The following is a 20,723-nucleotide window of genomic DNA, read 5'->3' on the forward strand; positions in this document are numbered from 1 at the left end:
GTCAAAGCATAACCTCCACGAGGGCAGGGACTGTTTCCCACGGTCTCCCCATCACCCGGCACGACGTCTTGGTACACACGAGCCTTCAATACAGAATGAATGTTTGACCCCAGAGCCTCACTTCCTAACCTCTCCTCTGTCCTGCTCTTTAGGGAAGCTTACCTGCTTCTGGTCCTGCCCTTACGGGGCAAAAATTGGTAGCTACAGCCCAGGGGTGGTCTGGGACGGGTCAAAGCTGGGGGCAGACTTGAACAGAACAGACAAAGGCGGAGGCATTCACTGCCCCATCAACACCCCTCCTACCACCCCCACCCCCAGCCTATGGAATCCCACTGGGAGAGTCTACCCCTCGCCCAGGCCGCTGCCCAGCTAGGAACTCAAAGGTGCAGCCTGACAGTCACGCAGGCAGAGTGCGGCAGGAAGGGGATGGCCGAGGGTGTCTGTGTGGCTCTCCACCCTGGGGCCCATCTTTTTTCCTCTCCTGTTAGGCCTTTGGCCCTTCCCCGGGGTTCGTGTACAGCCAGATAGCTGGTACCCCCAGGGGAACTTGAACTCACCTGACAAAGTAATTAGACACCTAAGAAATACAGCTACTATAAAAGAAGGACAATAAACCAAGCTACACGTTCCATCTGAAGCAGAATTATTGAAGCAGAGGGACCAAGATTTGAAAAAAAAAAATTTATGTTTATTATTTTGAGAGAGACAAAGAGCGCAAGCAGGGGAGGGGCAGAGAGAGAGGGAGACACAGAATCTGAAGCAGGCTCCAGGCTCCAAGCTGTCAACACAGAGCCCCATGCGGGCTCAAACTCATGAATCATGAAATCATGGCCTGAGCCGAAGTCGGATGCTTAGCCGACTGAGCCACCCAGGTGCCCTGGGACCAAGATTTTAAAGTAAAACCTGATCATAATACTTAAGGAGATAAGAGCAGACATTTGTAAAACGATGCAGAATAAGAAGTCATAGGTCAGAACCAAGTGGTAACATGAGCTATTTAAAATAAAGGACCGAATAGACCGGTGTAAATACATCAGGATGGATACCACTGAAGAATTCACTAGTCAAGAGCCAATTCGGATTGAGAATTATCCCCCCAAAGCAGGAAAAGATAATGAGGTAACAAATAAAAAAGAAAAGCAGAGAGAGATGGAAAGTAGGAGTAGGAGTCCCAAAAGGAGAGGAAAACAGAAATGGAGAGGGGAAATAAGGAATCAGATGATGGAGAGTAAACATTCCAGAATTAAAGAAACATAGATGAACTCAGATTAAAAGGGTTCCTAGAGGAGCCAACGGTAGAAATAAGGGAAAATCCACACGGATGGGGGTGAAATTGAGACTATGAAAGACAAAGAGGAAGAGCAGAGAGAGAGAGAGAGAGAGATGATGACCCTTACGAAGGAACCAAGAATCTGATGGCCGTTCTATTCCTCACTATGGACTCTTGATAAAGGAAGTCACAAAGTCATTAACAACTGAAAGAGAAGGAGTCTTTCCATCCAGCGTTTTAAAGCCAGCCAAACTGTCACTCGCACATGAGGTCATAAGAAAAATATTCCTAGGTAAATAAAACTGCCGAAGGGGAAGTACACAGACCCACACTGAAAATCTTCTTAGAGGAAAGACTTCAATAACGAAAGAAGCAAATCCGGGAGAATCCTGCAACAACTGAGGCAAGTCGGTGCTTCAGGCCAGGCTGAGTGCAAGTGGCAGGGGTGGTGGTGCTCAGCATTTTAGGTGGGAAGAGGGTCTTTAAACATATTGGAAAGACTGGAGAATGCCACGACGCGACGGACTGGCCAGACCAGGGAGCTATATACAGTGCCTGCTCTAATCGGGAAAGTGAGAGAATCCCAAAGCCGCCCCTAACGTTGAAGTTAAGGACACAGTGGCCAGAGCTGTGCGAGCCAGGGTCTGGAAGCTGCTCTGCTGTAACTGCCCGGATCCTGGAACTCAGAGTCCACCGGCTCCAGTGTTACCGACAAAACTTGCTCATCTTTTCAACAAAGAGAGGGTCAGCCCCGGGCTCAGACACTGGGAGGTAACTGTCCAGCTAGAAAGCTGGAACTTAACGACATTGATCTGCTTCATCTAATTTATTTTGTTACCTGCTGTTGATGGCAATGGACATTTTTTTTTTTTTTTCTGTTTTCAGAAGTGATGGGAAATTTCTGTTTCAAATAAACTGGTAACATATTTCAAAGGAAAAGTAGGTCCCGGAATCTCAATACAAAGTCATCATGATTAGTGTAAACACTTATTTAAAGAGGTCAGAGGTGGCAAAGGTGACCTGGGGAGGAGGGGGCGGTTGGGTCTCATGATCGAGGCAGGTTTAGCGGGCTGGAGTTGGGAAGACGTGTTCCTGGGGAGCCAACTGCTCCAAAACTTAGTGGCTTAAATCAACAATTTATTATTTTTTGTCTCCTGGCGCTGTAGGTTGACCAGGTTCAGCTGGGAGGTTCTCGCTCAGGATCTCTCACCAGGTTTCGGTCAGATATTCAGGCGACTGGCCTGGGTATCCGAGGTGGCTCATGTGCATGGCCACCTGTTGACCCTGGCTGCCAGTTGGGAACATAGTTGGGGCTGTCACCTAGAGCATCTACCTGTGGCCTCCCCGTGTACCTTGGGCTTCTCGCGGCATGGCAGCTGGGTTCCAAGAGGGAGGTTCCCAGGAGCAAACACTCAGGAAGCAAACGATGGCACCTAGGGGCTGTACCCAGAACTGCCAGTGTCACTCCCACCATATTCCAGTGGTGCTAGCTGTCACAGGGCCCGCCTAGATTCCAGGGAGTGGACAAGTAGACTCTGTCTCTTGGTGGGACGAGTGGCCAGGAGACATTGCTGGAGATCTTGTGGGATGGAAAACTCTGCGCAGCCAGAATCCGGGACTCCTGGGAAGCACCGGTGAGTGTGGGAGAACGGAAGTGGCTCATTCTGCCTGGGGCAGGAGGAAAGAAGGAGATGCGTGCTGGCGGATCAGACTGAGAAAAGTTCATGGAAGATGTCGGGTGCCAAGACTAAGTCAGAAGTGACCGATGGTATTGGAACGGCAGGGAGACCCCGTGCAGAAGACTAAGGTGTTGGCCGTTCTACACTTTGAATTCCTTTTGCAACAAGTAGGTCCCCAGGGAAGAGGCTGGTGGCTTCTGTTCCTTCGCAGTGGCATATCCCAGCCCCATGACGGAGTGAAAAACACTCTGCCCTCAATCCACTGGGCAGTTGTTGGATGGTTAACGTATGCTGGGTGCTTGACCAGGCCAGGCCAGGTACTGTGCAAGTAAGTCCGACTCATGAACCACTGGCTATTCTGGAAATTCCACTATTTCTACCTTCATTCTGATGCTGGCAGGCTAGGTCTGGGGACCCAGAGGGGGTCCCACAGGACCAGCCTAGAGGGTCCTTCATAAAGGATAGAAATTAAACTCGAGGGGCTCCTGGATGGCTCAGTTGGTTAGGTGTCTGACTCTTGATTTCAGCTCAGGTTATAATCTCATGGTTCATGGGATCGAGCCCTGCTTCGAGCTTTGTGCTGATAGCGTGGAGCCTGCTTGGGATTCTCTCTCACTCTCTCGCTGCCCCTCCCCTGCTCACGCTCTTCCTCTCTCTCAAAATAAATAAACATTTAAAAAGAAATTAGGGGCGCCTGGGTGGCGCAGTCGGTTAAGCGTCCGACTTCAGCCAGGTCACGATCTCGCGGTCCGTGAGTTCGAGCCCCGCGTCAGGCTCTGGGCTGATGGCTCAGAGCCTGGAGCCTGTTTCCGATTCTGTGTCTCCCTCTCTCTCTGCCCCTCCCCCGTTCATGCTCTGACTCTCTCTGTCCCAAAAATAAAATTAAAAAAACGTTGAAAAAAAAAATTAAAAAATAAAAATAAAAAAATAAAAAGAAATTAAACGCGAGCCAGCAGGAGGTGAAAACAGGTTATTGAAGATGTAGAGAGAGCAGATACAGACAGACTGGGAGACTCAGGAAAGAAGGGAGGGAGTCTCGTGTTTGTTCGGGGCCTGGGGGTTTTTACTGAAGACAGGGGTCTAGTGTATGTGTCCTCTCAGGCATCCAGGAACCAGTCAGAACAAAGAAGAGGGTTCGGGTGTCGTTCCTGGGATCCAGGGGGTCTTGGCGTCCAGATGTCTATGCTGCCGTGGTCTAGAATACACGTGTAATAGCTTTCTGTGGTCATTCTCACCCGGTCCTTCCTTAGGTGTTATCTCTTCTAGAGAAGTCAAGGAAGACATATGCCCTTTGCATTACAAGGCTTGTGTAAAGTGGGGTGGGGGTGCAGTAGAGCTCAGGGAGCTCTGGAGTCTGGAGAGTTCAGTGCATGTTCGAAGCTGACCTTTCCTTGGCATCTGCCCGTCTCTTCCACGAAGTGTGCATTCATTCATTGATTCATTCAGGTGTCTTCCTAGATGGCAGACCCCGCGCCGAAGGCTGGCAATACGGCTCTCGGGCAGGATCTGTCCCCCAGGGGGCTGCTAGGATAGAAGGGAAGACAGACCAGTCTACTAATTATGCTTTCATGTGCTGAGTGTTCTAACCGGGGTCCCTATGAGATGCTGTGAAGATTCTCAGAGGAGACTGACCTCCTTGAGGTTGGTGGGGAGGCTCTGGGCAGGTCTTGGAGGAAAAGGAAACCAGCATTTCTGGTGCCCACTGTGCAGGCTCTGCCAGGGGTTTGGCACGCGGGACTAAATGACTCTTGTAGGCAAAACCCTTACACATGCCCGGTTTATACAGCAAGGAGAAGTCATTGGCACTTGTTATGAACAACTATTATCTCATTTGACTGTTGCAACCAGGAATTAGATAGAAATCACAAAGCCCAGCTTGCATAGGAGGAAACAGGCTCAAAAGAAGTTCAGTCACAAGCCCAAGGTGACTCCATTCAGCCAGATGCCAAGCCCGGGGGAACTCTAAAACCCCTACGTCTGTCCTAACTCTAAAACCCATAAGTCTGCCCACTGTAGCACCCTGCCAGTTCACAGGGAGCAGAGTACCTGCCAAGAGAGGGGAAAAACCTTGTGGGAAGGAAAACTCGAGAGTCCCCAAAGAGCCAAGCTGTGGGGTGTGTGGGTGCCAAGGTGGAATGGGAGAAGGGGCAGGAGAAGATGTGAAGGGCCTTGAATGCCAGGCCGGGGGGGGGGGGGGCTTTATTTTATCTGCAAAAGAGAACTGACCGAGGGATTTGTGACTCCCAGCCCATACTGGAGTCTCTCCTCCCAGGTCACTCTCCCATGAAAGCTAATGTCCACGTCCTCTGACGCGGAGCCAGGCTCTGAACACGGGTCTCCTGACTCCCAGCCCAGAACTCACTCCACACCCAGTTTCCTCCCTGTCTCGGCCTCCCTTGCAGGCTGTGGTGTTTGCTCAGAACCTGAGCCCAGGGCAGAGAGCACAGAAATATTTATTTATGTCACGGCCAACCCTGCCTCCTGGAGGCCCCCAAGGGGTACCTCACAGAGAGGTTCAGTTATATAACCCCAAGTTGACACAGCAGGAAGAAGGAAATACATTATAATTACTCATTTTTCTCAATCCCGGACACATTTTGAAACTGACTAGCTTAACGTTTTCCTCTCTTCTTCTCCCTCCCTCATCTTATTGACCTCGGATTTCCAGGATCTTGGTGGTTCTAGATCAGTTGTTGATTTTAGCCTCGATTCTGGTGAGACGGGGGGTTTGGGGAGATCTTCCTACATGGGGCGGAGGGGAGAGAAGTGAACGTATTCAAGTTCTGCTTTGTGCCAAACCCTACCCCAGGGGCTCTGTAGTCATGATCTCATTTCCCCCCAAAAGAGCAACCCCATCCAGAAGGTCCCATTCATTACCTTGATCTTACAGAAAGGAACGGAGGTACAGAGAGATTAAGTAACTTCCCAAAGGGCACCCAGTACAGCCAGGTCAATCTGGGGTTCAAACCTCTCACACGGACATGTAACAGGGATCCTTGAGAGAGCAGGGTGCTGGCTTCTCCCAATCCCAGTAAAAGGGGCACCTGGGTGGCTTAATTGGTTAAGCATCTGACTCTTCTTTTAGCTCAGGTCATGATCTCACAGTTTGTAGGTTCGAGCCCCACGTCAGGCTCTGTGCTGACAGCAAGAAGCCTGCTTGTGATTCTCTCTCTCCCTCTCTCTGCCCCTGACCTACTTGCGTGCGTACTGCCTCTCTCTACCTCTCTCAATCAAAATAAACAAACATAAAAAAAAAAAAAAAATCCAGTAGGGGCGACTGGGTGGCTCAGTCAGTCAAGCATCCAACTTTGGCTCAAGTCGTGGCCCCACAGTTCATGGGTTCGAGCCCCACGTCAGACTCTGTGCTGACAGATTCTGTCTCCTTTTCTGTCTGCCCCTCCCCCACTCGTGCTCTGTCTCTCTCAAAAATAAACATTTTTTTAAAGTCCCAGTAAAATATAATAGCAATACCAATAATAATAAAACTTATAAAGTTTTTAGAAAACTGCTTGGCGCATACTAAGCGATCATTACATGCTTATTCTTAACATTGAACCCTCAAAATATGGAACAGACGCTAAGTCAGATTGCCTGGGTTCGTGCCCCATCTCAGTTGGTGACCTTGGACAAGTTATTTAACCTCCTTGGGCTTTGGTGTCTTTCTTTCTTTCTTTTTTTTAAAGAACATACTTTAGCTTTTTTTCTTTTTAATGTTTATTTATTTATTTTGAGAGAGAGAAGGAGGGTGGGAGCAAAGGGAGAGAGAGAGAGAGAAAGAGAGAGAGAGAGAATCCTTAGCAAGCTCCACGCTCGGCGTGGAGGCTGACATGGGCCTTGATCCCACCACTGCAAGATCGTGACCTGAGCCAAAATCAAGGGTCGGATGCTCAACCTGGGCAACCGAGTCACGGGGTCACACAGGCACCCTGGCCTCGGTTTCTTCATATACAAAATTTAGATGGTAATATGCTTTCCACTTCTGGTGGATGAGACAGTCAAAGAAACATAAAGTACTTTGTAGAGAGCCTAGCACTTAGAACCAATGTCAGCTACTATTACATTACGGGGATTCAGACCCAGGTCACTCTGTACCCCTTCCCCCAACCCAAGAATTTAGTGACCACGTAGTACTACTCAAACTCCACCCTCCCAGGCAGCCTGCCTTCCCCCCCCCCCACCCCCGGCACCCTCCTCAGTGACCTTTCTCTGAGCTCCGCAGCACTCACAGCCTGTCTTGTGTCTTCGTGTCTCGTCTGCATCACCGTGGCAGCCACATGTGGCAGGAAAGCACAAGCCAGATGATCTGTGCTTGATCCTGGCTCGATAGGGCCATTCAGCCAGCAATTACTGAACACCCTCAGCCCCTTCACTAAGCCAGTGGTTTATTTCATTCAGCAACTATGTGTTCACACCTGCAGTGTGCCAAGCAGTTTTCAAGGCTCTAAGGATTCAAAAGGTAAAAATCAAAACCCAGACACGGCCCCTGCACCAGTGGGGAGAGAGGGACATGGCGTTGTGAGAGTGCGCAACACGGGGATTTGAAGTGATGCTTGGGGTAAAGTATCAGATGTGTCAGTAGGTGAGGAAAGAGTGCTCGGCACGTGCAAAGGCCCTGTGGCAGGGATGGGAGGGCCTAATAGGACTGAGCTCAGACGGAGAGGAGAGTAGAAAGGTCTACAGGATCCAGACGCTGTACAGAAGACTTGTTGGCCACTGTAAGTTCTAGATTGGGGTAGCCTTGAGGTGTTTGGAGACGGCTGTGGCTGCATGATGAAGGGTTGCAGGGGCTCAGGGCGGAAGCAGGCAGGACCCGTTGGGAAGTCTGGTGCCAGAGCCTCCGTTGTAGCATCCTGCACCGCTGCCCATATGGCATCGTCTTCATTTCCTAAGTGCTTCCTAGGGTGCCAAGAACTGTGCCAGGCACTGGGATGTCACCTCTGGGTGAAAAAGACAAGCTCCCCACTCTTGCAGAGCTTAGGGTCTGGAGAGATGGATGGGTCACAAACAAGACAGAGCTGGTGAAGGAAATTCACGGGGGTAAGTGAGATGATTTCTGGGGGCGGGGTCAAGGGAACATCTCAGACAGAAGTGACATGGAAACTGACACAGTCATAAAATTGCATAACCACGCGGTAGTTTAGAACTCCAGCGGGGAAGAGGGGCGGGCATAACAAACTTGTGAAGCAGCATTTTTTTGTGTGGGGGGGGGGGGGAGCATGGGACATAAGTTTTTGAGGTATTTGAAGGTTTGGTTTTGAAGTATAAGTAGGAGTTCACCAGGCAGACAGGGTTACGAGGTCACCCTAGAGAGAAGCACAAATACGAGAGAGACAAGTAACGTTACGAGGCGTGTACAGCACAAAGGCTTTGGCATTTTTATTTTATTTTATTATTACTTTTTTAACGTTTATTTATTTTTGAGACAGAGAGAGACAGAGCATGAACGGGGGAGGGGCAGAGAGAGAGGGAGACACGGAATCGGAAGCAGGCTCCAGGCTCTGAGCGTCAGTCCAGAGCCCGATGCAGGGCTCGAACTCGCGGACGGCGAGATCGTGACCTGAGCCGAAGTCGGACGCTTAACCGACTGAGCCACCCAGGCGCCCCGGCTTTGGCATTTTTAAAGTGTGGTCCTTCAGCTCCATGTGGGCTCACATGCAGGGCCTGTATCGTTTCCTCTTCGTGTCCACTGTTGAGTGCCATCTCTAGCACATAGCACACGATGAGTGAGTATTTACGGAGTGGATGCGTGCACGACCAAAGGAATGAGTGAGTGAGCGTCGGTAGGGGAGGCAGCAAAGAGAACGGGTTGTCCAGTGCAATGTTATGTGAAGCACTCACGTAGTTTTAAATTTTCTAGTAGCCACATTTAAAAAGTAAAAAAGATGAAAGGCAAAAAGAAACAGGTTAAGGGGCACCTGGGTGGCCCGGCCGGTTAAGCGTCCGACTCCAGCTCGGGTCGTGATCTTGCAGTTCACGGGTTCGAGCCCCCGCGTCGGGCTCTGTGCTGACAGCTTGGAGCCTGGATCCTGTTTCTGATTCTGTGCCTTCCTCTCTCTCTGCCCTTCCCCCGCTTGCGTCTGTCTCTCAAAAATGAATAAACATTAAAAAGAGAAGAAGGGGCGCCTGGGTGGCTCGGTCGGTTGAGCGTCCAACTTCAGTTCAGGTCATGATCTCGCGGTCCGTGAGTTCGAGCCCCGCGTCGGACTCTGTGCTGACAGCTCAGAGCCTGGAGCCTGCTTCCGATTCTGTGTCTCCCTCTCTCTCTGCCTCTCTCTCTCTCTCTCTCTCTCTCTCTCTCTCTCAAAAATAAATAAACATTACTAAAAAAAAAAAAAATTTTTTTAAAAAGGAAGAAAAAACAGGCTAAATACATTTTGAAAATATATTTTATTTAACTCAGTATATTCCAAATAGCATCAAACAGGTAATCAAAGTTTAAAAATTCCTACTGAGATATTTTCAATTCTTTTCACTTTGTACGAAGTCCTGGGGGTCCCATGGGTATTTTACAGGCGCCACACATCTCGATTCAGACCAGCCACTTTTCCAGAAGTCAGTAGCCACATGTGGCTGCCATATTGGAAAGCACATGTCTAAATGCTGCCAGGCAGTAAGAAAACCTGCTGAGGAGTTCGGACTTCACTCCTCTTAGCTGATGAGAGGCCGCTGAAGGTCTAGGCAGGGGAGAGCAGGGTTCAGATCTGTTGCCTCGGGTGGCTGTGCAGCAGATGTTTTGCGAGTGGACAGGCCCATTCTGTCCTCTCCGCTGTGGGAAGGAGGGTCACACTCAGGGCGTATCTCACTCCACCAGGCTGTGGTGTGACCAGAGAGGGGAAGATCGGGCACTCTCCCCAACTAGGAATCCTCCCTCCCTTGCTAACTCCAGAGCCCAAGGCTCCCGCCCCCACAATCAGCCACTTCTGTGACTCAGCCTGTCTCTCCCGAGGCCATCAGTGGTCCCTGAACAGGGCACGCTTTGGCTGAGCACGGCATCTGTGTAATTTGTAGGTAAACAGATGTGGCTCTGGGCAGCTGGGCAAGGAAATGAAGCACCTATTAGCGTGTTTAGCAACAGCCCCACCTGGCCTAGCTCCCTCGGGGTCTCCTGGGGACACACTGGCCCACGGAGGCACATGCTCACATACTCGCCTCCCTGCCCCGTGCAGCTCAGTGCCCCCAGGAGTGTTGCAGGTGCCCCTGTATACCCCTTACATCCTTCCCTGGACCCCAGACTCACACGGCCTTGCCTCTTCTGCACGCCCTGAAGGTCTCTTCCACAGTCCCTCCAACTTCAAGGACGGCAGAGTGAGTGCTGGGAGGTGTCTGGTTTGGAAAGCAGAAGACCAGGCCCCAACCCTGCCCTGGTAGCTCTGCGACTCCGGGTGGGTTACGGCCTCTCTGAGCCTCAGTTTCCTTGGGTGAAAAGCAGAATGGTGCCATACGGATTAGATGAGACTGTGAGTGTGAAGGCCTAAGTGCAGAGCTGGGCACAGGGGAGGGGCCCAACAGAAGCAGTCATGACTGCCTGCTAAGTGGCCACCATCCGCCACCCCCCTCCTGGGGACCCAGGCCCCCCGCACACACCCAAGGCCCTGGATTCTTCCAGCCTGCACGCCTGTGGTCTTTCCAGGTTGTCAGCCTCAGGACAGGGCTCACCCGGCATTGAAGCTAGGGGGTCCTGCAGAGACGGGGGTCCCTGTGCTCAGCTCTGTGGGTGTGAGGTATGAGGTGTTGGTATTCCAGGACTCTGAGTTCCACGGGCGACTCTTCAGAGAGGACACCGGGGCCCTCAGGCCTTAGAGACAGCACCCGGGACAGGTCAGCACCGAGAGAACCCTGAAACAATATCGGGCTGGCTTACCCCCTGGGCACGACAGACACAGGCTCATGAAACTTGTAAGGACTCCCAAAATATTTTAATTTCTTTTAAAATCGGGGTGGGGGCTGGGGCGCCTGGGTGGCTCAGTCAGTTAGGTGTCTGACTTTGGCTCAGGTCATGATCTCACGGGTCGGGGGTTCGAGCCCTGCATCGGGCTCCGTGCTGACAGCTCAGAGCCTGGAGCCTGCCTCGAGTTCTGCGTCTCCCTCTCCCTCTGCCCCTCCCGTGCTCATGCTCTGTCTCTGTCTCTCCAAAATAAATAAACGTTAAAAAAAAAATTTTTTTTAATCGGGGTGGGGGGCAAAGAAAACCAACTTTGAGTGCAGAAGAAAATGTTTCCAAGTTTTTCCTCACATCAGGTAAGGAAGATTTAGAAAATATTTAGAGCCCGTGAAGATTTATTCTGAGGTGGGGGGAGCCCACAAAAGCCATGACGTGGCTCTGACTGATTCTTCGTTCAGATGCTTTTGTTGGGCAGGCTACTTTCTGTCAGTTCTTGTTCAAGCCTTACACTCTGGTCCAGCCACACACCTCTCTCTGTTACCTCAGATGAGGAAAATGGGACGCACAAAGGGTCACTGAGTTGCCGGGGACAGGGAGCTTAGAGACGACAGCGGTGGGATGTGGGCTTGGGTCCATCTGAGTCCAAAGGCTTTTACTTTGTGACAACACACTATTTGCAAGTTCGTCATTTTACTTAATTTGGTCCCCACAGCAGAAGGGGGGGGACAGTCCCTCCCATTTGAAAGCTGCGGAAACTGAGGCCTGGGAAGAAGGAAGTGCCTTGCTCGCAGTCACTTGCCTTGTCGGTGAGGGAGTCGGGGACTAGCCCTCTCCTCCCGAACCCTGCCTACGGCCCCGTTGCCTCCACCCTCGCCCCCACTGTGCCACCCTCACCTCGGCCACCCGGCACGCGCATATGGCTCCCCTGCCCTCCTTCCCAACCTCCGTCTGCCCGTGTTCCCACCTACAGAGGGGACGCTCGGGTCTGTGCAGTGTCCACATCCCCCCTCCTAGCAAAGCTGGGGGCTGGAACTGCCACCCGAGAGGGTGGGGAGGAAAGAGAGGCCCTGGGCCAAAGGCCAGAGTGAAGGTTTTTGAACGAAACCATGGGTCCCCCGGACAAATGCCCCTCTGTATCTCAAGGCCTGTTGTGACAGGCCAGGGGCCAGCTCTCACCGCAGGCGGCTTAAACGGCCGGGGTGGTTTCCTCACCTCCTGTCCTCTGCAAGCCAGTGCCTGCCAGGCCCGAGCTTGGGCAGGAAAGGGCAGGGGTGTTCCCTCTGGAATGGAGGGTGTGGGAGGCAAACAAGAGTTGGAGAGGCCGAGGGGCCATGTCCTGAACCAAACTGGGGGACTGCGCGAGTCACAAGACGGAAGGCGTGCGAGAGGGAGGTCACGGAGTCCCCGCTCTGCGTCTTGCGGGAGAACAAGTCAAAGCCCAGACAGAACAAGCCACTTGCCCAAGGTCACGCAGCAAGTGCGTAACAGAGGAACTCGTGACTTCCAGCCCAGGGTCCCCACCCGCCGCAGCAGGCGTCCCTGTTAGACTGGCGGCGGTGGCTCTGTTAAGTAGGTAAGGTGGTGAGCTCCACGGACCAGGCGAGAGTGTCACATGTTAAAATTACAAAGTACTGAGTTTCCTAGAATTCCGTGTGAACGTACAGATACTCCAGACGCAGTTTACATCCTACGCTCATTAATTACAAACACTTTGAGGTTAGCCCAGCCCTTGGGAAAGGCAGAGGAAGAGGCAGAGAATCAAAAGCAAGACCACTGAGGGCCACCTGGGTGGCCCAGTCGGTTGAGCGTCCGACTTGTCCTCAGGTCGTGATCTCATGGCTCGTGAGATCAGTGAGAACTCATGCGAGTTCAAGCCCCACATCGGGCTCGCTGCTGTTAGCACAGAGCCTGCTTCGGATCCTCTGTCCCCCCTCTCTGCCCCTCCCCTGCTTGCACACTCTCAAAAAGAAAGACTCTAAAAAGAAAAAAAAAAAAAAAAAAAAAAGCAAGACCGTTGAAAGGTTGGTATTAGGGACAAGTCCAGATTGTTCGAAAACATACCACATGAACTACCCACGGACTTTCCTGTCTCCGTGCCCCTGGTGCCTCACCGGCCCGCAGTTTCTTCATTTGTGAGGAGAGGGCTGCGGACCTAGTCGTTTTCAGGCTGGCTTCCATGGGGTCCTGCGACCGCAAGGAGTTGCCCCCCCACCCCAGGACCACCCCAGGGGTGTGGGGAGGGGTGAACGAGAAATAGAGGCGGGGGTTGGAAGGGAGGCGTTTGGTTCCCCAAGCCCTTTAGGGAAGCTTTTCTATCATAAATTCATTCCCCAAACTCTCCCACAGAAGAGTGGATTTCCTTTCAGTCTGGACCCACACACCAGAAAAGCGGCCAGTCGCCCTTTCTCTGGCTGGCGGCACCCCCTACACCTCCGTCCTCCCCCGAGTAGGACAGGTGACCGCCAGGCTGCTGCAGGGCACCGCGCTGGGCTCCCCCGGGTCCCCGGATCCCGTGTCCTTCTCACACCTTGTTTGTTCCTCCCGGTCGGCGGGGCCCGTCCTCCAGGAGCTCCTGGGGAAAGGTGACTGGGGTGGGGTGGGTTTTTTTTTTTTTTTTTTTTTTTTTAATTTTTTTTTTCAACGTTTATTTATTTTTGGGACAGAGAGAGACAGAGCATGAACGGGGGAGGGGCAGAGAGAGAGGGAGACACAGAATCGGAAACAGGCTCCAGGCTCTGAGCCATCAGCCCAGAGCCCGACGCGGGGCTCGAACTCACGGACCGCGAGATCGTGACCTGGCTGAAGTCGGACGCTTAACCGACTGCGCCACCCAGGCGCCCCGGGGTGGGTTTTTTTTTGAAGCTTCGCCCGGCAGAAAATGTCATTCTTCTACCCTTCCACTCAATATTTAGTTTGGCTTGCTGTACCCTTCCAGGCTGGAAATTATTTTCCCTCAGAACTTGGGAGCCTTGTCTCAGAGCTCCCGGTATTGCCGCTGTCAGACTCTGATTTCGTCTGATTGTTGGGCCTTTTATTTGTATTCGACCTTATTATTATTGGTTTTTTAACCCACAGACATGTATGCGACATGTGTCCTGAAAGGTCACAACGATGCCTTCATTTCTGGGAGGCTTTCGGGTGTTCTTTGATAATTTCCTCTTTTCGATTTTCTTTTTTTTTAAACATTTCTGGAATTCTTACCAACATGATGTTGGGCCTCCAGGAGCAATCTGTTCCCACCTATTTTCTTTATCTTTTTTGTTCCACCTTCTGAGAGATTTTCCCCTCTTTCAACCCTTCTATTGAAGTTTTTGTTTTGTCATATTTTTATTTCTTGGCACCCTTTCTTGTTCTCAGAATATTCTTTTCTTATAGCACCCTGTTCTTGTTTTATAGATGCAGTGTCTTATCTCTCTGAAGACAAGGAAGTTTTCTTCTGCCTTTTGTATTGCCTGCTTTTTTTTTTTTTTTAATGTTTACTTATTTTTGAGAGAGAGAGCATGAGCAGAGGAGGGGCAGAGGGAGAGAGGGAGACACAGAATCAGAAGCAGGCTCCAGGCTCTGAGCTGTCAGCACAGAGCCGGATGCAGGGCTCCAACTCAAAAACCATAAGATCATGACCTGAGCCGAAGTCAGAGGCTTACCCGACTGAGCCACCCAGGCGCCCCTGTCTGCTTGTTTTAAATGCCTCCAGCTGTTCATTTGTTTTGTTTACTGTCTGTTCAATCACGTTTGAGGCTTTTCCCCCCAAAGGTCTATAGACCCTTGACTATTTGTTTTTGTTTAAGAAGAAAGCATTAGAAAGCTCATTTATTTTTTTGTAAGTTTATTTATTTTGCAGGGTAGGGGGAGAGAATGTCAAGCAGGCTCTGAGCTGGCAATCCAGAGCCCAAAGTGGGGCTCGATCCCACCAACGGTGAGATCATAACCTGAGCCGAAACCAAGTCTTGGATGCTTTACCAGCTGAGCCACCCAGGTGTCCCTAAAAAATTCATTAAAAAAAAAAAATCATGAGAAGCTCTGGGTGTGGGGGTGGGCTTTTCAACTCATGACGCCATTGGCTGATTGGCAGGAACCTGGTCATTTCATTGGAGGATCCTGTAACTTGAGGCAGTATCTGTGTCTGTTCTCTTTGGCTGGTCAGGCTCCCCAGCCCCTCTCTAATTTCCTGCCTGGAGGTTTTAAGCCTGATTGTCCAGAGTTCTGGCCCAAGTTGCTAAGGGGACTGGGTGAGCCCCACACTTCAGGATTTAGACTTGCCCTTAGCCCCCTTTTCAGCCAGGAATTGACCACCACCAGCCCTAGGTTTCTCTCCTCTGAGTCCCAAAGTCAGATGTGCATTGAATCACCTAGGGATCTTGTAAAAGGTGGTTTCATGTCCAGGTTCTTATCCAGTATTCCTGACGTGGCCCGAGATTCTGCAGTCCTACCAAGGTCCTCAGAGTTGCCGATGCTGCTGACCCACCAGCCATGTTTTGGGAAGCCAGGGTCTAGGGCAGTGCTGCCCCATACAACTGTGCGCACCAGTGGACCCTGCACCGACCAGTAGGGGGTCACAGAGCACATTCAGCACTTGAAATGTGGCTGGTGCGACCAAGGCACTGAACTGTGATTTTATTGAACTTTACTTGGTTTTCATTTAAATTTGGGTGTCCACAGGGGGCTGTCACCTAGGGCAGTGCAGGTCTCACCGTACTGTGCAGGACAGAGAGGCCAGTGGCAGGGAGGATGGGGGAGCGGGGCTGGAGCTGAGCCTCTTAGAAACCTTCATCTTCCTCTTTTGAGCCCCATTTGGCACCCTGCCTTTTGGTGGCACTCGTTGCCACCTGTTCGTGAGCTTTCCTGAGCTTCTTCAGCTTCTTTTGTCGGTTTCCCCCGATCTGCAGGTTTGGGCCACCTTGGCCTTTTCCAGCTGCAGAGTCATCAGCTCGTCCAGCTTTCAAACCTGGGTCGGCCTCTCTCCAACGTGGCTTCTTCTCGCCTTTCCCTTTGGCCGCGTGGATACACATTTGATTCCTTTGCTGTCCTCCATGGGGGTTTGGGGAGGACGCAGAGATGAATGTTTGTTCTCCCTCCATCTGCTATGTGTAACCAGAAGGCCCTCTGCAGTTTTGTTTTGTTTTCTAAGATTTTATTTTTTTAAGTAATCTCTACACCCAACGTGGGGCTCAAACTCACAATCCTGAGATCAAGAGTCACGTGCTCTACCAACAGAGCTAGCCAGGCACCCCCTCTCTGCAGTTTTTGAAAGATAAAAATAGATCCCAGACTTTGTTTCTCCCGGGATAATGCAAAGCTGAATTTGGCTGTTCCCTGTCGTTTCCTATGGGCCAAGAGACTTGTCACACTCGGTAGCCTGGAGAAACCATCCCTAAGTCACTGCAGAGCCTGAGAGCTGCTGGACAAAGTCAAAGGCTCTGCCTGTCTGGGGCGACAGAGCCTGGCTCACCCACTCAGGGTGGTTTCTCTATTCGATGAAGGGACTGGGGAGCCCATGGAGGGACCAGACAGCTGAAGGCATCCTCACACATCAGAGCAGGGCAGGGAGTGGATTTACAAGACTGAAGGCTTTCTAAGCCCTTGGCAGGGGGGAGATTTGGAAAGGACAGATTGAGAATGGTTGCCAGTTGACTGGGCAAACAAATCATGCAGATGGGACCAAATCCTGGCTGGCAGGGGCTGGGCTGGGGTGGTCCTTCGGGACAGACGAACTGCAGATGGATGTATTTGAAGCTTAGGTTGGAGGTAGGTGCTGAGGCTTATGGGAAATCAGCTTGCGTGGCGGGAGTTGCCCACCTGAGCCCACATCTGCACCCATGTCCCCGCTGACCCAGGGTCCCCAGGACTCTCTCTGCTCCTCTCCAAAGCATTTCTCACATACTCCTTCCCAATGCATGCTGGTGCCCACAAATCTCTGGCTATGTGACCCACCCCACATCCCCCACAGCGGCTAGGTACGTCTCTTCAGGCACAGGAGGGGAGGCAGGAGTGGATTGAGTACAAACCTTGGGGCCAGAGAGATGAGAGTCTAAGTTCTATGTATTGGGCTGAGTGATGGCCCCCGTGGGATCCACATCCTACCCCCCAAAATGTGGGATCATGTTCCCTTACATGGCAAAGAGGAGTTTAAATTAACAGTTATGAGGGGTGCCGGGGTGGCTCAGCCGGTTAAGCATCGAACTTCGGCTCAGGTCATGATTCATGATTCATCTCATGCTTCAGATTCTGCGTTTCCCTCTCTCTCTGCCCCTCCCCTGCTCGCACTCTGTCTCTTCTGTCAAAAAAGAAAGAAACATTGGGGCGCCTGGGTGGCGCAGTCGGTTAAGCGTCCGACTTCAGCCAGGTCACGATCTCGCGGTCCGTGAGTTCGAGCCCCGCGTCGGGCTCTGGGCTGATGGCTCAGAGCCTGGAGCCTGTTTCCGATTCTGTGTCTCCCTCTCTCTCTGCCCCTCCCCTGTTCATGCTCTGTCTCTCTCTGTCCCAAAAATAAATAAATGTTGAAAAAAAAAAGAAAGAAACATTAAAAAAATTTTTTAGGGGCGCCTGGGTAGCTCAGTCGGTTGAGCGACCAACTTCGGCTCAGGTCACGATCTCACAGTTTGTGAGTTCGAGGTGAGTTCGAGCCCCGCGTCAGGCTCTGTGCTGACAGCTCGGAGCCTGGAGCCTGCTTAGGATTCTGTGTCTCCCTCTCTCTCTGCCCCTCCCCCACTCATACTCTGTCTCTCTCTGTCTCAGAAATAAATAAACCTAAAAAAATTTTTTTAAATAAATAAAATTTAAAAATTTTTAAATAAATTAATGGTTATGAGGTGGGGAAATTATCCTGGATTGCCTGGGTGGGGCCGATATAATCAAAAGTCTTTAGAAGAGCAAGGCAGGAGAGCCAGGGAGAAGGAGGCAAGATGATGGAAGCAGAGGTCAGGGACAGAGAGACAGGAAGATGCTACACTGTGAACTTGAGGGAACTCCACCGAGGGTGGAGCTGGAGGGCCAAGGAATGCCAGTGACCTGCCTGAGCTGGAAAAGACTGGGAAACGAGATTCTCCCCTAGAGCCTCCAAAAGGACCACGGCCCTGCCCTCACCTTGTTTTTAGCCCAGTGAGACTGATCTAGACTGCTGACGTCTAGAGCTGTCAGAAAATTAATCTGTGTTGTTTTGAATCACTTCCTTTGTGGTAATTCTTTACAGCAGCCCTAGGAAACGAACACCTAGATCGGCCATATGTTAGCACTGAGACCGTGGGCTGGCTGCCTAACTTCTCTGAGCCTCAGGTCCCTCGTCTGGAAGATAGAGGTAATATACATGAGGAAGCACATGGGAAGTCCTCGGCGTGGGAGTGGGTCTACAGCAAGCCCTGGATGAACGGGCAGCTGTTGTGTTTGTGGTCATCGTCACCGTTGTCGTCACCACTGAGCGTCTGTCCGCAGACGTAAGTACAGACGGGACATTTCCCTTGTTGCCTGGACTTTCTCGGGTCGCAAGGACAGGGAACTGTCAAGACGTGGGCCGATCGCTCGACTCCAGTATTTCTCGACCTGGGGCGATCTGCCTCCCAGAAGATGCTTGGAAAGTCTAGAGACATTTTTTTTTTTTTTAATGTTTATTTATTTTTGACAGAGAGAGAGACAGAGCATGAGTGGGGGAGGGTCAGAGAGAGGGAGACAGAATCCGAAGCAGGCTCCAGGCTCTGAGCTGTCAGCACAGAGCCCAACGCGGGGCTCGAACTCACAAACCTCGAGATCATGACCTGAGCTGAAGTCGGATGCTCAACCGACTGAGCCACCCAGGTGCCCCTAGAGACATTTTTGGCTCTCACACCCCAGGGGTGCTGCTGGCATCTAGTGGGTAGAGGCCGGGGATGCCGGCCAAAGCCCCGGGTAGCCCCGCAATAAAGAGTTGTCAAATGTAAACCGTGCCACGGTGGAGGAGCCCTGCCATCTGCTGAAGGTTCGTTGTGGCTCTTGGGCTCAACTACTAACGAGTAGAAAGAAGAGTGAGCACAGGGCAGGCCCCTCAGAGTGTCCCCAGGAATATTGCTTACCTCCTGCGACGCTTGGCGGCCACGGGCAGCCTCAAGGTGGAAGTTGTGGGTTTGAGACGCAGCTTCTCCACTCGCTCGCTGTAAGACTTTGGGCGAGTCGCTTCACGTCTCTGAGCCTCTGTTTCCTGTCAGCAAAGTGGAGACGAGAAGGCCTGCCTTGTACTGATCAGATGAGAAAACGCGTGGAAGCCCGGTGCCTCGTGCTTTGTCGGTGTCCCCTTAAATGGTCGTTCCCTTCCCTTCCTGACTAGAAGGTCAAGGGGGAATTAATTACTTCCCTCTGACATATTCACGTAGGGGCATAAACTTTCTAACCTTTTAAACTTCTTCCCCCTTCGGGACAGTGGGACACATGGAGACTTACATGAGGGCTCGGATGTGGTTTGAGGACTTTTGGGGGCTGGCCCTTGGCTTGGGCCCCAAGACCGAGGGGCAAATGGAAGCCACGGGTCACATTCCAGCTCTAGGTCGGTCTCAACCACAACGCCCACAGGTCTCCCTCCTGCTGACTCCTGGCACGGCCCGTGCTGCCCTTCTGGCCCTAGGCAAAAATCTGCCTTGTGACCCCTTTCCTCTGGGATTTCTATTTATAACTTTTCATACATGGAACTTCCCAGGCTTGTAGGTCTTGGTTGGAAGCTCTTGGGACACCTTTCTTTCCGGTGTGGGCCACAAAAATCAAAAAGGAAGGGTGTTCGAGCCAGAATTTGGCAGGATGGGTAAAAAAGACTTAAAAGATATGGTGGGCTTGAAACCCAGACTTCCAGATCCAAAGGCTACTCACTGCTTTTTCCTTAGGACTTTCGTATGATATTGATCAGACACCCCAGTGATCAGTGCTGGGCGAGGCATGAGGGGGCTGATCCCCACTAAATACTGATTGGAGGAAAGATTCTTAAAGGAAACCATTCCATTCTCATCCTCTGTGTCTGAGCTCTGGAGACGTGATCCCCATGGTTTTTCTTTGAATCCTCTTAGCGCGATGTACACGGTGGGCCTGGTTGGATGAATGACAGGGAAAATGGACAGAGGAACAGGTGGAAGGATGAATGTGTTTATAGTAGAGGGTGGGTGGCCGGGTATGTGAGTGGATGAGTGGGTAAAAGAATGGATAAATACACGACATAAGAAATTTGCTTCCTAGTTTCAGGGAACCAACCAGAAGGATTCAGCATGTAATTGTGTATGACCCCAAATTCAGGAGAGCGTTAAGCCAATTCAGACCCCACCTTTGGGAGCTGTGACACACAATGGGACAAAGTCACGCAGATAGGGCAGGCGGGGTGGGGGAGACGATGCAAAACCTAACAGGAATGGAGAGTCTAGGTGGTGGCCATTTAGGGTTCAGCTAGACTTGGGTCAACAGAACTTTTGAAGGCTCATTCCTAAGCGTCCTGTATGCGATGCTGCTGACAAGTCAGAACGCCTCTGTGTTCTCCTCGGTTTGTTCCCAGTCTCAGCTGCCTTCGAGGAAGGATTCCTGCCTTCCAGCCTAAACTGCACGCACTCTCCTCTCTCTCCTAACATCTCCAGAGTCAATATCTGCAAAGAAGAATGGGCTTTTGGAAAACACTCGTTCTTAAGATAAGCTATGAATGGCTGCAGTGTAATAAATAGAACCACAGATTTGAAAATCCCTTAGTGATCACTAAGGGGGGTCATTTTATAGACAGGAAAAGGACCCAGTGATCACTGGGTCATTTTATAGACAGGAAAACCAAGGTCCAGAGAAGGGAGAGGACTTTCCAGAGTCACATGGCCAGTCAGTGGCAATGGGAGCCCTGGTCTCCTGGTTCTCACCCCAAGTTACGAATCTGTGGCACACGCTTCCCCACCCCATCCGGCAACCC

The sequence above is a fragment of the Leopardus geoffroyi genome, chromosome C1 (genome assembly GCF_018350155.1).
Source record: "Leopardus geoffroyi isolate Oge1 chromosome C1, O.geoffroyi_Oge1_pat1.0, whole genome shotgun sequence".
NCBI classification, from domain to species: domain Eukaryota; kingdom Metazoa; phylum Chordata; class Mammalia; order Carnivora; family Felidae; genus Leopardus; species Leopardus geoffroyi.